This window comes from Pseudorca crassidens, chromosome 15, assembly GCF_039906515.1.
Source record: "Pseudorca crassidens isolate mPseCra1 chromosome 15, mPseCra1.hap1, whole genome shotgun sequence".
NCBI classification, from domain to species: domain Eukaryota; kingdom Metazoa; phylum Chordata; class Mammalia; order Artiodactyla; family Delphinidae; genus Pseudorca; species Pseudorca crassidens.
The window spans coordinates 23,613,849-23,631,122 of NC_090310.1; the positions used below are offsets into that span (position 1 = coordinate 23,613,849).

General features: G+C 41.3%; 1 long non-coding RNA gene across 1 annotated transcript in view; it reads left to right on the forward strand.

Annotated features, from left to right (window-relative positions):
• Positions 1-3,820: 3,820 nt before the first annotated feature.
• Positions 3,821-17,274, forward strand: part of LOC137207100 (uncharacterized) — a 337,331-nt gene continuing 323,877 nt past the window's right edge. The window contains exon 1 of the long non-coding RNA XR_010934933.1: positions 3,821-5,126. This is a non-coding gene — a long non-coding RNA (uncharacterized lncRNA). The remainder of the gene's footprint in view (positions 5,127-17,274) is intronic.

Consider the following 17,274-nt stretch of genomic DNA (forward strand, 5'->3'; position numbering starts at 1 on the left):
AAATAAATTAATGAAGCTAAAATTAAATTTACTGATTTGAACTAAATTCTAGTTACTTGCAAACTAACACAGGCCTACTTGCAGCTCTTTCACCAATCTGCTCTGGAGCTTCTTGGGGATCAATCTTGTCATCTGTCAAATGGGGGCTGGGATATTAGTCCTACCTGCTTTTTGAAAATATTGAAGTATAGTTGATTTACAAGGTTGTGTTAGTTTCTGGTATACAGTACTACCTGCTTTATTAGTCATCATTTTTCGTTGCAAAAAACAGAAACTACTCTAGCTAGTTTAATTTATTACAGGATATAAGGTAACTCAGTCTCTGGAAGGGCCAGAGGCTTTCCTCCAGGGCTGGTATCTCCGTTACACCTCTGGCCCATTCTGTTCAAAAACTCAGCTCCTGAGTTCTTTGCCCCTGCTGTTTCTGGAAGCTTGAGGTTTCTATCACCCTTACTACTATCAGTTCTACACTGACTTCATGTTAGCCTTTGATGCATGGTTTCTCAACCTTGGCACAATTGACATTTTGGGCAGGATAATTCTGTGTGTGTGTGTGTGTGTGTGTGTGTGTCTGTCCTGTACATTATACGATGTTAGCAGCATTGTTGGCCTCCCCACATTACATGCCAGTTGAGACAACCAAAAATCACCCCAGGTTGAGAAACACCGTTCTATTGGATCAAAGCTTCACACTCCACTGCAAGCAGACTGTGCCAGGGCAAGAGTTCAAAAAGAGGCCTGGGTGTCATATGTCTGTGTATTTAAAAGTAATAAATCAAGGGCTTCCCTGGTGGCACGGTGGTTGAGAGTCCGCCTGCCGATGCAGGGGACACAGGTTCGTGCCCCGGTCTGGGAAGATCCCACATGCCGCGGAGCGGCTAGGCCCGTGAGCCATGGCTGCTGAGCCTGCGCGTCCAGAGCCTGTGCTCCGCAACGGGAGAGGCCACAACAGTGAGAGGCCTGCCTACCGCAAAAAAACAAAAGCAAAAACAAAAGTAATAAATCAAGCTAACAAGATGTTTAGTAAAATATGTTTGTTCTCATCTCCTATCTTGACAGCTTCATAACAACAATGAAACCCCAAACAAATTTGGTTTTATATGATGAAGTTGGCAGAATGTCTAAACTGAATTATTGCATATATTCTGAGCAAGTTGATGGGACAGCAATATTTGAATGAGAAAGACATTCATAATTTATAAACTATTATATAGTCCATAAAATTTATTTCTCTTGCCTTCATTTTTCATAAAATCACTAAATATGTTGTTATAATAAAGGTTTTTGCATAGTTTATGTTCTACAGGCAGTAGTGATCCAAAAGACAAAAAAAGTGTAATTAGTTTCAAAATATAAAAATTTGAATATGTTTTCGTAGAAGATATAAATGAAAGTTAATATAAAAATTTTAAAGCTCAAAAACCTCAGTGAAGTTGCTTTTTAAGTATTCAAAGGTATTAAAATTACAGGGCAAAATACAGATTATATAAGTATTGAATATCAAAGTTGTTTAAAGCTAGAAAATTTTAATATTTTGAAAACAATTTTATTAATAGTTTTATTATGTAATATTTCTCTTACATGACTTTTTGCAGTTGTACTATTCAGTGTCAATCTAGTTGCTAATATAAAGAATTGGTATTACTTTATATTTCTGTCTTTGGATAGAAGAATGGAAATTTCTATCCAAATAGAAATTCTGTATCTCACATACACAAATTAGAGAGTGATATTAACTACTTAAATTGCAAAATGTTCCTTGGAAAGGACAAGCAGGAACATGAAGAGAAACAGAAAAATGGACGCTCAGCACTGCTGGCAAGTGATGCTTGTTATGCTAGAATCTATTGCACACGTGCTGCTTGAGAAGGAGAAGTTATTAAGAAGTTAATTTGTCCTTTCACTTAAGTATTTTCAATGCTAAAGTTCTTCGCATACTCTGACATGGTGCCTGTCTGCAACACTGGCAGAGGCCACTCCCCACAAACCTTTCTGATATTTAGATACAGTTGCCCTTTGTTTAGAGATTTTAGGGTAGGAGGTGAGGAGAACATTCTTGGGGGCCTAAGCGGTGTTATGAAATGGGATGTTTAGGATTACAGTTCATGCTGAGCCAGTGCTAAGCATGTGATCCTGAATGACAAAAGCACCCTGTGTTCCTTAATACATTTATGTTTTTATGTATTTCTGAGATACAGGGCCAATCTTGCTAGGATGTAAGTGCACTACTGGCTGCAAGGGAGACAGGGAAAACAAGTCCTGAGCCTCCATCTTGGGGATATTTAGACTCACAATATAGGAATTTCCCCAAACGTAGAAAGAGTGCTCAAAAGGTGCTGGGCAACCAAAATCGGTGGAATAGGGAAGTCCAGGGCTCCATTCTTTCCCCAAAACAACTAATGAGCTGGTGAAGACTGTCAGAGTCAGCTTTTGAAGAACTCTGAAATCTAGTCAAAAACTAACAACAGCAAAGGGAAAACCTGGTGAAGAGAGAAACTGCTTCTTTGTGGTGAGAGGGTGCAGTGGCATTTCAGATTGCCCACCCACCATCCCCCACACTCCATAGCCATGAGGATGTGACCCAGACTTCTCGTGCTGGTTGCGAGTGCCAGAAGGGAAACTGTTCTTGAACAACTGTGGTGGTGGGGTCAGCCTGCCTGGTGGCTCCCTCAGGACAGGTGGAAAGGCTTCCTGTTTCCACACTCAGGGCATTCCTGGGGCTGGGGTGACAGGTGGCTTTTGCTAAAAGCATTTAAAGGCACAGACAGGTACTGGCCTCAGCACCCTGCAGCAATACTTGGGACAGGTAATAGATCAAGAAGCCTGAGAAAGAGACATATGTGGGAATAGGGCTTTTCAAAGCTTCCATGTGTGCCTGGGACTCGAGAAAGCCATGTGCAGGCTAAGAGTGAGACACAGTCAGAGAAGGCCTGAGAAGACTCTGGGCTTTCATCTCTTGCTGGCCTTCAGGCTCTGTGCAAGCAGGAAGTGAAGCTAAGGCAGAGTTGCAAGTAGCCTCTGCTAAGTGTTCAAGGCGTGCCCTGACACAGATCCAGTTGGCAAAGACTAAGAGGGTATTTTTTCTTTCCTCTAAAAGAATTCTTCTTTATTTCTTTTATTGGCTCCAGACATTTAAGGTAACTCTGCCAAAAGAGCAGTTGTCCGATAAGCTAAAGGAACACAGAATTCAGTGGCAAAGACTACAGACCTTACAAAAATACAAAACTCACTAAATAAGCAAACAACAGCAACCTATAATAGGAAGAGGAAGGAAAATCTGACTTCCAGAGTTGCCACATATTCAAAATATCCAGTATTCAACAACCAAAAATCACAAGCCATGCAAATAACAAGAAATTATGGCCATTCACAGGACAAAATTAATTAATAGAAACTGTCCATGAGGCAGCCGTATTTCCTCACTAAAAATAAAGCCCTGTTTTGGGGCTGTGAGGATGAGATGTGTTTAGAATGAATGTATACATGTGTGGTGACACTGAGGAACCACTGCGTGATGTGTTCTCTTGCTGTTTGGATGGGGCTGCGTGTCTGTATCCTCTTAGAAAAGTACACAGTGTGCCAAGGGAGAAAGAGGGAGAGCTCCCAGGAGCACGTGGTTCCAGCCAAAGAGATGGTGGTATGGGTGGGTGCGTAGGTGCCCAGGGAGAGGCGGTCCACACCAGCTGTGTGATTGCTCCCAAACCAGAGAGATGTAAAGTTCCTGCTTCCTGAGGCGTCCAAAGGACAGGGGCTTTGTAGAGTGTAACCCAGATGCTGTGTGAATGGGAATGTAGGGGAGGGCGGGGCCTTGACAATGAACTTGACAGTAGAATGGACTGTGGGGATATAGCTCAGCCTTCTTACCTTTGAGCTTCAGTCTCATTTGTGAAAACAGATGATGATGATGATGATAATGATGACGGCCATACTTGGACTGTGCATTCTGTGTTCCAGACACTTCATATAAGAACTCATTTAGTTTTCATATTAATATTACAAGGTGGTGCATTTTACAGATGAGGAAGCTGAGGTGTAGGGAAGTTAGGTCACTTGGTCGTACAGCTAGTATTTGGAGAAAGCAGATTCAGATCTGGCCTCTGTCTTAAGCACTGCCCTGGCTTTCATGGGCTTATCATGAGGATTAAATGGGTGAACACATTAAGAGCTTAGTCTGGTGCCTGGCACAGGATAAGTGTTCAGAAAATCGTAACAGCTGTTGTCATCAGTATCAGAATCCAAACATACAAGTGGGGGCTTTCTCCAACTCTCTCATGTCAGATGTGCTTATGTGTGTAAACAGCCACGTTTAAAAGGGGAGTGGGGAACATCGTTTTGCAACTACCTATTAAACTGGTGGATCTTTACTTAGAACAAATTACAAGCACCTTTGTGCTGCCTGGAAGGTAAAATTTGCTCAAGCCTTCCCTGGTTTTACCCCAGCTTGGGCCCACTCGGCTGGGTGAGCTGACCGCACCATCTGTCCCTCAGCCCCTGTGCGTCTTCCCTACCAGGCACTGACCTCGCGTTTGTCTAACTTCCTGGTCATGAGCCAGTCTCTCCTGTTAGACCTCAAAGGATCTGAGAGGTTCACAGGAGAACACACAGGATGTGGCTGGTCCCCTGGGTGATTCTGAGGGGCCCCAGTGTAGGCCCTGAGAAAATGTGGGCAGCCCCATCCCCAGTCCATTCTGGTGGTCTGTTTGATAGAGCAAAATCCAGATGTCAGAGAATTTGATTTTCTTTGTTTCTGTCCCGTGAAATAGAATGTGGATCTGGTGTATGGGGAAGAATCTAGTGATTCATATTTTCTGCTTATTTGGCTCCTGGCTGAATGGGAATTTGCATTACTTAATGTCTGACTTTTTTCTGGGGAATCAAAATAAGTTTCCTATTCAATTATTAAGCAAGTTTCACAGCCAAAGAATCCTCTTATTTTTACAAGTGGGATATTCCTTGGTGGAGGGTGTCTGAGTAGTTGATCCCTCTCATGTCCTCCATTTCCACTGTCCTCGTCTGTGCAAGAAGTTAAACTACCTCATTCATGGATTAGGAGCTTCTAAGAGGCAGTTTGGGAGACTTTGACCTTGGAAGCTGGGAGTGAATTCTTAATATTCACCAGTTGTGGGGTAAGAGTTTGTGTCTCCTCTTTGTTCTTCAATCCATCAGCTTCGGACATGCTCACACAGGCCACATCCCTTGGGCCTGGGGTCATTGGAGACAAAATATGAAGGGAACAGAATAGTGTGTAGGGTCCAGTGTGCTCTGCCTTCGACTGATCTGGGAAAAAACCCAAAAAACTCTGATGCCCTTGAGGTGGAGCTTAAACCAGGCTTGTAGCTGGGCCATGTCTGGGAAGCCCACAGATTAGTTTCAATTAAGTGTCTGTCCAGTTGGTCCCATTTGTCCCATCAGACTGTAGGCTTCTTGAGGGCAACTCAGCCACGATTCCTCTTTCCCTTCCTTTCTCCTCCTGTGCCATCATGTGTACAGCACAATGATTTTTAAAAAAAAATTTGTTGAAGTATAGTTGATTTAAAATGTTGTGTTTAATTTCTTCTGTACAGCAAAGTGACTCAGTTATATATATTCTTTTTCATATTCTTTTCCATTATGGTTTATCACAGGATATTGAATACAGTTCCCTGGGCGGTAGGGACCTTGTTGTTTATCCATCCTATGTATACTAGTTTGCATCTGCTAGTCCCAAACTCCCAATCCATCCCTCCCCCAACCCCCTTCCCCTTGGCAGCCACCAGTCTGTTCTCTATATGTGTGTCTGTTTTTGTTTCGTAGATAAGTTCATCTGTGTTGTATTTTAGATTCCACATATAAGTGATATCATATGATATTTGTCTTTCTCTTTCTGACTTCACTTAGTATGATAATCTCTAGGTCCGTCCATATTGCTGCAAATGGCATTATTTAATTTTTCTAAATGGCTGAGTCCTATTCCACTATATATGTGTGTATTTATATATGTATTTCAATTCCCTGATGACTGGTAATGTTGAGCACTTTTTCATGTACCAGTTGGCCATTTGTATATCTTTGGAAAAATGTCTGTTTAGATGCTTTGCCCTTTTTTTTTTTTTTTTTTTTTTTTTTTTTGCTGTACGTGGGCCTCTCACTGCTGTGGCCTCTCCCGTTGCGGAGCACAGGCTCCAGACGTGCAGGCTCAGCGGCCATGGCTCACGGGCCCAGCCGCTCCGTGGCATGTGGGATCCTCCCGGACCGGGGCACGAACCCGTGTCCCCTGCATCGGCAGGCAGACTCTCAACCACTGCGCCACCAGGGAAGCCTCCTTTGCCCACTTTTTAATCAGATTTTTTTTTAAACATCTTTATTGGAGTATAATTGCTTTACAATGGTGTGTTAGTTTCTGCTGTGTAACAAAGTGAATCAGCTATACACATACATATATCCCCATATCCCTTCCCTCTTTCATCTCCCTCCCATCCTCCCTATCCCACTCGTCTAGGTGGTCACAGAGCACTGAGCTGATCTCCCTGTGCTATGCAGCTGCTTCCCACTAGCTATCTGTTTTACATTTGGTAGTGTATATATGTCCATGCCATTCTCTCACTTCTTCCCAGCTTACCCTTCCCCCTCCCGGTGTCCTCAAGTCCATTCTCTACAGCTGTGTCTTTATTCCTGTCCTGCCCCTAGGTTCTTGAGAACCATTTTTTTTTTTTAGATTCCATATATATGTGTTAGCATACGGTATTTGTTTTCCTCTTTCTGACTTACTTCACTCTGTATGACAGACTCTAGGTCCATTCACCTCACTACAAATAACTCAATTTTGTTTCTTTTTATGGCTGAGTAATATTCCGTTGTATATATGTGCCACATCTTTATCCATTCATCTGTCGATGGACACTTAGGTTGCTTCCATGTCCTGGCTGTTGTAAATAGTGCTGCAATGAACATTGTGGTACATGACTCTTTTTGAATTATGGTTTTCTCAGGGTATATGCCCAGTAGTGGGATTGCTGGGTCGTATGGTAGTTATATTTTTAGTTTTTTAAGGAACCTCCATACTGTTCTCCACAGTGGCTGTATCAATTTACATTCCCACCAATAGTGCAAGAGGGTTCCCTTTTCTCCACACCCTTTCCAGCATTTATTGTTTGTAGATTTTTTTGGTGATGGCCATTCTGACAGGTGTGAGGTGATACCTCATGGTAGTTTTGATTTGCATTTCTCTAATGATTAGTGATGTTGAGCATCCTTTCATGTGTTTGTTGACAATCTATATATCTTCTTTGGAGAAATGTCTATTTAGGTCTTCTGCCCATTTTTGGATTGGGTTGTTTGTTTTTTTGATATTGAGCTGCATGAGCTGCTTGTGTATTTTGGAGATTAATCCTTTGTCAGTTGCTTCATTTGCAAATATTTTCTCCCATTCTGAGGGTTGTCTTTTGGTCTTGTTTATGGTTTCCTTTGCTGTACAAAAGCTTTGAAGTTTCATTAGGTCCCATTGGTTTATTTTTGTTTTTATTTCCCTTTCTCTAGGAGGTGGGTCAAAAAGGATCTTACTGTGATTTATATCAAAGAGTGTTCTTCCTATGTTTTCCTCTAAGAGTTTTATAGTGTCTGACCTTACATTTAGGTCTTTAATCCATTTTGAGTTTTTGTGTATGGTGTTAGGGAGTATTCTTCTTTTACCAGATTTTTTTTTTATTCCTCTTGAGTTGTATGAATTCCTTATATATTTTAGGAGTATATCATATGGGTGGTTTTCAAAGATTTTCTCCCATTCTGTAGATTGCCTTTTCATTTTGTTGGTTGTTTCTTTTGCTGTGCAGAAGCGTTTTAGTTTGATGTAGTTCCACTTGTTTCTTTTTGCTTTTTTTGCCTGAGCTTTGATGTCATATCCAAAAAAAATCATTGCCAAGACCAACGTCAAGGAGTTTTTCACGTATATTTTTTTCTAGGAGTTTTACCATTTCAGGTCATACATTACATTTAAGTCTTTAATCCATTTCAAGTTAATTTTTGTGAGTGGTGTAAAATAGGGACCTAATTGTATTCTTCTGTATGTGGCTATCCAGTTTTCCCAAAACCATTTATTGAGGAGACTGTTTTTTCCCATTTTGTGTTCTTGGTGCTGTTGTCAAAGATTAGTTGACCATATATGTGGACTCTCTGTTCTGTTCCATTGGTCTATATGTATGTTTTTATGCCAGTACTGTACTGTTTTGGTTACTATAGCGTTGTAATAGAGTTTGAAATTAAGACGTGTGATACCTCCAGCTTTGATCTTCTGTCTCAAGATTGCTTTGGCTATTTTTTATTCCTCTTGAGTTGTATGAATTCCTATATATTTTAGGAATATATCATATAGGTGGTCTTTGCTTTGGTTTTTGCTTTGGCTATTAGTGTTTCCACACAAATTTTATTTACTGTTTCTGTGAAAAATGTCTTTGGAATTTTGATACAGATTATGTTGAATCTGTAGATTACTTTGGGTAGTTTGGACATTGTAACAATGTTAATTCTTCCAGTCCATGAATATGGAATACCTTTTCATTTATTTGTATCTTCTTCAGTTTCTTTCATCAATGTCTTCTAGTTTTTGGCAAACCAGTCTTTCATGAGAATTCCCTGGTGGTTCAGTGGTTAACACTTGGTTCTTTCACTCAGGTTCAATCCCTGGTCAGGGAACTAAGATCACACAAGCTACTCGGTGTGGCCAAAAAAACCCCAAAAAACAACAAACAAACAACACACACAAAAAACACCCCCCCCAAAAAACAAAACAAACAAAAAGCCCTGTCTCTTACCTCCTTGGTTAAATTTATTCCTGAGCATTTTATTGTTTTCGATGTTGTTGTCAATGGGATTACTTTCTTAATTTCTCTTTCAGATAGTTTGTTGTTAATGTATAGAATGTAACTAATTTTTGTATGTTGATTTTGTATCCTGCAACTTAACTGCATTTGTTTATTAGTTCTAACAAGTTTTTTGTGACATCTTTAGGGTTTTCTATACATAATATTATGTTATCTGCAAACAGAGACAATTTAACTTCTTTCTTCTGATTTGGATGACTATTTCTCTTTCTTGTCTAATTGCTCTGACTGCAATTTCCAATACTGTGTTGAATAGGAGTGGTGAGAGTAGGCATCCCTGTCTTGTTCCTCATCTTAAAGGAAAAGCTGTTAGGTTTCCACCATTGAGTATAATGTTAGTTGTGGGCTTGTCATATATGGCCTTTATTATGTTGACATATATTCCTTATAAACCCAATCTGCTGAGAGTTTTTCACCATGAAAGAATGTTGAATGTTGTCAGATGCTTTTTCTGCATCTATTGAGATGATCATATAATATTTATCCTTCATTCTGTTAACGTGGTGTGACTCATTGATTGGCTTGCTTATGTTGAACCATCCTTATAAGCCAGGGCTAAATCCCACTTGATCATGGCATGTGATCCTTATAATGTGTTGTTGAATTTGGTTTGCTTGTATTTCACTGAGGATTTTTGAATCTATGCTCATCAGGGATATTGCTGTGTAATTTTCTTTACTTGTGTCCTTGTCTGGCTTTCTTATCAGGATAATGCTGGCCTTGTGAAATGAGTTTGGAAGTGTTCTCTCCTTTTCAATTTTTTGGAAGAGTTTGAGGAGGATTGGTGTTAATTATTCTTTAAATGTTTGGTAGAATTCACTGTTTTTTTTTAAATTGAAGTATAGTTGATTTATAATGTGTTAATTACTGCTGTACAGGCAAGTGATCAGTTATACACACACACACACACACACACACACACACACACATTCCTTTTTTAAAATATTCTTTCCTATTATGGTTTATCATAGGATTTTTGAATATAGTTCCCTGTGCTGTACAGTAGGACCTTGTTGTTTATCCATTCTATATATAAAAGCTTACATCTGCTAACCCCAACCTCCCACTCCATCCCTCCGCCAGCTCCCTCCCCCTTGGCAACCACTAGTCTGCTCTATGTCCGTTGAGTCTGTTTCTTTTTCATAGATAGATTCGTTTGTGTAATATTTTAGATTCCACATATAAATGATATCATGTGGTATTTGTCTTTCTCTTACTAAGTACGTTACTTACTATGATAATCTCTAGTTGCATCCATGTTGCTGAAAATGGCATTATTTCGTTCTTTTTTATGGCTGAGTGGTATGCCATTGTGTATATGTGCCACATCTTCTTTATCCATTCATCTGTTGATGGACATTTAGGTTTTTGCATGTCTTGCCTATTGTGAATAGTGATGCTATGAACATAGAGGTGCATGTATCTTTTTGAATTATAGTTTTGTCTGGATGTGTGCCCAGGAGTGGGACTGTTGGATCATTTGATAAGAATTCACTATTGAGGCCAGTTCCTGGTCTTTTCTTTCTTGGGATATTTTTGATTACTGATCAATCTCCTTAATAGCTACAGATATGATCAGATTTTCTATTTCTTTATGATTCAGTCTTGGTAGGTTGTATGTTTTTTGGAATTTATCCATTTCTTCTAGGTTATGTAGTTTTGTGGCACATAAATGTTCATAAGACTACTTTGATCCTTTATATTTCTGTGGTATCAGTTGTAATGTCTTTTCTTTCATTTCTGATTTTATTATTTGAGTCTTTTCTCCCCCACTCCTCTTTTAGGTAAAGGTTTGTTAAATTTGTTTAGCTTTTCAAAAAACCAACTCTTAGTTTCATTGGTCTTTTCTATTGTTTTTATAATCTCTTATATCATTTACCTCTGCTCTGCTTCTTTCTGCTAACTGTGGGCTTAGTTTGTTCTTCCTTTCCTGAGGTGTAAAGTTAGATTGTTTATTTAAGATTATTCTTTTTTCTTAATGTAGGCATTTAATTAGAATTGCTTTTGCTGCATCCCATAAATTTTGATATGTTGTGTTTTCATTTTCATTTGTTTGGAGGTTTTTGTCATTTTCCTTTTGGTTTATTTGGCCCATTGATTGTTTAGGAGTGTTGTTTAATTTCCAATTTCCAATTCCAATATTTGTGAATTTTCCAGCTTTCCCACTTTACTGATTGCCAGTTTCATTCCATGTGTGGTTGGAAAATATACTTGATTTGATTTCAGCAACTTAAATTTGTTAAGACTTGTTTTATGACCTAACATTTGATCTATCCTGGAGAATGTTTTATGTGCGCTAGAGAATAATGTGTATTCTGCTGCTGTTGGATGGAATGTTTTATAGTTGTCTGCTAGGTCCATTTGGTGTGTAAAGTGTAGTTCAAGTCCAATATTTCCTTTTCATTTCTGTCTGGATGATCTCTCCATTGTTGAAAGGGGAGTATTGAAGTCCCCTACTATTATTGCATTATTTCTACATTCAGATATGTTAATATTTGCTTAATATATTTAGGTGCTTTGGGACTTCCCTAGTGGTGCAGTGGTTAAGAATCTGCCTGCCAATGCAGGGGACATGGGTTCGACCCTGGTCCAGGAAGATCCCACATGCCGTGGAGCAACTAAGCCTGTATGCCACGACTACTGAGCCTGTGTGCTAGGGCCTGCACGCCACAACTATTGAGCCCGCGTGCTGCAGCTACTGAAGCCTGCACGCCTAGAGTCTGTGCTCCAAAACAAAGAGAAGCCACTGCAATGAGAAGCTTGCACACAGCACGAAGACCCAACACAGCCAGAAAGGAAAAAAAAAAAGAAAAAAAAATTTATATTTAGGTGCTTCAGTGTTGGTGCATATATATTTACAATGTTACATCCTCTTGATGAATTGACCCCTTTATCATTATACAATGACCTTCTTTGTCTCTTGTTACAGTTTTTACTTAAAATCTATTTTGTCTGATATAACTATAGCTACCCCTGCTCTCTTTTAGTTTCTATGCATATAGAATATGTTTCTCCATCTCTTTACTTTCAGCTTTGTGTGTCCTTAAGGCTGAAGTAGATCTCTTGTAGGCCACATACATTGATCTTTTTTTTTTTTAATTATCCATTTAGCCACTCTATTCCTTTTGATTGGATAACCTAATCCATTTACATTTAAAGTAATTATTGATAGGTAAGAACTTACTTTTGCCATCTTGTTAATTGTTTTCTAGTTGTTTTGTAGTCCTGTTGTTTCTTTCTTCCCCTCCTGCTGTCTTCCTTTGTGAATTGATGATTTTAGCATAGTGATATGCTCTGATTCCTTTCTCTTTTTCTTTTGTGTATCTACTGTAGGTTTTTTTTTGTGATTACCATAAGGCTTACATAACGATCTTATACTTACAGCTGTCTATTTAAAGCTGATAATAACTTTTAAAGCTGATAATAACTTTTTTTTTTGGCCGTGTCGCAAGGCATGCGGGATTTTAGTTTCCTGACCAGGGATCGAACCTGCTCCCGCTGCAGTGGGGGCACGGAGTCTTAACCACTGGACTGCCAGGGAAGTCCCTAAAGCTGATAATAACTTTGATGGAAAACAAAAACTCTACCCTTTTACTCTTTCCCTTTTATGTTTTTGATGTCACAGTTTACCTCTTTTTGTATTGTGTGTCCATTAACAAATTGTTGTAGCTGTAGTTATTTTTAACTGGGCACCAAGGAATCCAGGCCACCCAGAAATTCAGGCCAGCCACTCTTTTTTTTTTTTTGCAGTACGCGGGCCTCTCACCGTTGTGGCCTCTCTCGTTGCGGAGCACAGGCTCCGGACGCGCAGGCCCAGCGGCCATGGCTCACAGGCCAAGCCGCTCCGCGGCATGTGGGATCTTCCCAGACTGGGGCACGAACCCGTGTCCCCTGCATCGGCAGGCGGACTCTCAACCACTGCGCCACCAGGGAAGCCCCAGGCCAGCCACTGTTGGTGTTTCATGGGGAAATCGGTGCAGATGAAACAGAGAGCCTGATTAGTTTTCATAGGTGAAGTCCCTCGGGATGTATCCTATTTGTTAGACAACCAGCATTCTGTAGTGGAAGGATGCCCATTTTCTGCCACCTCAGGGCCTTGTTGGTCATGTTGAGCTTGCAGAATTGACCGAGTTATTGTTGGGTCTCTGGAATCATTGGGATTGCGTGGCTGGCTCCAGAGTGATGGAAACTGCCTCCACAGTTTGCTGGCCCATTGTCAAGCTGGGAACCACCTAGCTTTGATGGGGAGGGGACTGATGTCAAGAGTTAGCCAACGGGGTCTCCTGTGGTGGCTGTGTATTTTAACAATTTATCTGAACCAGGGTGAAAGATCTAGGCCTGTGCTTTCCAACAGACATATAATGTCAGCCACGTGTAGTTTAAAATTATCTGATAAACCCATTTAGAAAAGAAAAAGGATCAAGAGAAATGGAAACATTTGTCTCCATAAAATCTTGCACATGAATGTTCATAGCAGCTTTACTCATAATTGCCAAAATGTGGCAACAATTCAAGTGTTCACTAACTGGTGAATGGATAAACAAAATGTGGCATATCCATACAATGGAATATTATTTGGCAATAAAATTAAATGAAGTACTGACACATGCTATAAAATGGATAAAGCTGGAAAACATGCTGAGTGAAGGGAGCCAGACACAAAAGACCTTACACTGTATGATTCCATTTCTCTGAAATGTCCAGAATAGGCAAATCCATAGAGAGAAAGTAGACTAGTGGTTGCTAAGGGCTGAGGGAAAAAGGAAACGGGGTGTTGGGGGGTGACTGCTAATGGGTCCAAGGTTTCTTTTCGGAGTGGTGAAAATGTTCTACAGTTGATTGTGCTGATGGTTGCAGAGCTTTGTGAATATACTAAAAACGAGTGAGTTGCAGGCTTTAAATGAATGAGTTGTGTGGCATGTGAATTACTTGTCAACAAAGCTGCTTTTAAAAAGTAAAAAGAGGGCTTCTCTGGTGGCGCAGTGGTTGAGAGTCCGCCTGCTGATGCAGGGGACACAGGTTCGTGCCCCGGTCCGGGAAGATCCCACATGCCGCGGAACAGCTGGGCCCGTGAGCCATGGCTGCTGAGCTTGCGCGAATGGAGCCTGTGCTCTGCGACAGGAGAGGCCACAACAGTGAGAGGCCCGCGTACCGCCAAAAAAAAAAAAAAAAAAAGTAAAAAGAAATAGGTAAAGTTAATTTTACTAATATATTTTATTTAACTCAGAATATCCAAAATAGTATCATTTAAAACTGTAGTCAATGTAAAACATTATTTTTTTATGAGAGTATTTATTGAAATAAAACAGACAGGAATTAAGTATAGAGCTTGGTAAGTATATATTACACAATGTTATTATGTAGGCATTACTACCACCCCTGAAGCTGGTATTATTGCTAATGGAGTTGATGTCGACTAGCAGTTATTAACTCTCCCAAAAGATAAACATTATTCTCATTCAATGTAAGACATTATTAGTGAGATATTTTAATTCTTTTTTTGTTAACAAATCCTTGAAATCTGGTGTTTGTTTTACAGTCACAGCACATCACTTTGGATTATGCACATATTAAGTGCTCAGTAGCACATTTGGTTAGTGGTTCCATATCAGAAGGTGCAAATCTAGGCAATTATAGGTTTCTACCAGCAAAGGTCTCTCTTTGTATTCCTTTTCCTTCTCAAACTTTATAAACTCAAACAGGCCTGGGTTCCGATCACTTTTTGCCACTTACTGGGAGTATAACTTTGAGCCTGTTATTTAGTCTTTATAGATGAGTTTTCCTTTCTGTGAAATGGACACAATTAAAGAGGGATTGCAGTCAGGATTGAGATATTCAGTGGAAAGCTAGAATGGTGCTTGGCATATGGTGCTTAGTCACTGTTAGTTATTATTCTTTTTTTTTTTTTTTTTTTTTACCATACTTCATGGCTTGCAGGATCGAACCCAGACCACGACAGTGAAAGCACAGAGTCCTAACCATTAGGCCACCAGGGAATTCCCTTATTATTATTTCTTTTTTTTTTTGCGGTACGCGGGCCTCTCACTGTGTGGCCTCTTCCTTTGCGGAGCACAGGCTCCGGACGCACAGGCTCAGCGGCCATGGCTCACGGGCCCAGCCGCTACACGGCATGTGGGATCTTCCCGGATCGGGGCACGAACCCGTGTCCCCTGTATTGGCAGGCGGACTCTCAACCACTGCGCCACCAGGGAAGCCCCCTTATTATTATTTCTTGATCCCAGGGGCAGGACAGCCTGTGTACTTAGTTGGGAAGGACTTGGAACCAGAAAACCTGGGCTCAAACCCTGGTTCTGTCATGTACAAGCTGGCTTGTAGAGGAGCCTGTTACATCTGCGTACCCTCCACATCCAGAGCCACTTCAGAGGGGTTCTTTGCTCTGAGTTACCCACTTTGGCCTTAGGACCCGGGATACAGCTGTTTGGACAGGAGTGGAACCCCGCTATGGACAGGCAACATCTAGGCTGGTCAGAGGATTGTGATGTGGCCCAGTGTGAGAAATCCAGCTCATAGGAATAATGGGGACCAACTGAACAATTCAGATTCTTTCTTCTGCAGAATCTGAATCTGAGACATGGAGAAAGGATTAGGGTCAGCATCAGGGGCAGAAGCAGAGAGACACGCAGAAGGAAAGTTCTAAGTAGAAGGCCTTGAGTCAACCTAAGTGATGGGTGAGTAGGAGCCATGAATGAACAGGAACTGTGAGTCAGCAGAAATGAGACAGAGAGGAGAGTGGGGAGAGCAGAGGGACAGGCCAAGACCCAGATGTGCTGAGTCACCATGACGGTGGAGCGCAGAGTGCCGAGCTGGGGTGCCCCTGAGTTACAGAGCTGCTGACAGCTGACTAGAGCTACTGCTCTAATCCAAAGCTGTTCCATCCTCTGGGAGGCTTATTGGGTGGCTAAGACTTTCCTTTTCTCAATCTTGTAATGAAACCTGAGAATGTTGCTCTTCCTTGCAACATACAAAGACCCAACCAACAGCACCAGATATCAAAGCTGAGTCAGTTTCCTCAACTGTGAAATGGGGACAGCTGTTGCTTTCAAGTTCAGCATCCCTTCCTTGGGGTGATGACTCTTATCTGACACTTTGCAGTTCTGGGCCTGCCAATCCTGGACGCCAGCTCCGAGGTGGCCACATAATCAGGCTTCCCGGACAGACTCCATTGCAGGGATTTGCCTCTTATGTAGAGACACCTCCGTGTCAGGGGTTGGAACCCTTGAGAGAGCTCCTGGGTCCCTCTGGCTGGGATCTTCTGAGCAGTCCTGGTTCCTGTTTTCTAAGGCCTGTTTATTAAGCTCTTTTGTTCTGGGACTTTCCAAATTGCCTTTACAGATCTCCTTTTCTTATTTAAAGTAATAACGCTAACTGGACACACACGTCGCAGGGCTGTTTTGGAGTGGAATAAGCTACTCCTAGACAGAAGCTCCTTCCTGTACCTCATTGTTCCCTCCCCCTGCCCTCTCCTGCTCTACCTAACCTAACATCCCTGGGCTCAGTGTACCTGAATGAGCACAGTGTTTTCCTCTTTTGAAAGAAGATTCTAAACCTAAACCATCCCCCAGTTTACCGTGGCCTTTACCAAGTCCTTGCCAAATGCGTTTTCATGCTTGTTTCTCTTTCTGCATAATGTGAGACCTGAGTCAAACAGGGCTCCTCTCTGCAGTACCAAAGACTCCCTGTAGGTGGAAGCACATGACCACAAATGTCCTGAAACATCCCAAGACCAGCCTGGAGAGGGGGTGAGTGAGAGGCTGGGGTAGGTAGAGCATGTACTAGCCATGGGGGAGAGGAGGTTTCAGGAGAGGGGAGGAAGGAAAGTGGCACCCACTGGCTTTGAGGCAACAGAGAGTTGGTTTGAGGTTTGGAAGACGGGTGCACCCAATCCGTCCATCCATCCAACAAATGTTTTTGACCACATGTGCTAGGCTCTGGAGATGCTGCAGTGAACAAGACAGACACAGGCAGTCCCTGTCCTCATTGAGCTTGCACCTATCTTAGAGCCATCTTTTTTTTTTTTTCCCAACAGCCATTATGTAGCACACCCTTCTGGGCTTGTTTCCTCATCTGCAAAATGGGATCATAAACTGGTAAGGTTTAAGTGCTGGCACCCAGTTTGTGCTTCTTCCCTTTCCCTCTGCTCCACCCCCCTTCACAGGAACTGAAGACATTGCTGAGCCCTGTGGTCATCCAAGTGTGGACTCAGTGTCCTCTCTGTATCAGGGGGAAGCACTGGCTAGTCCACCCCTTCTGCAAAGTCTGGTTAAGCCTTGAGCTTGGGTGCTGTGATGAATTGGGGGATTGGGATTGACATATATACACTAATATGTATAAAATCGATAACTAATAAGAACCTGCTGTATAAAAAATAAATAAAATAAAATTCAAATATTAGAAAAAG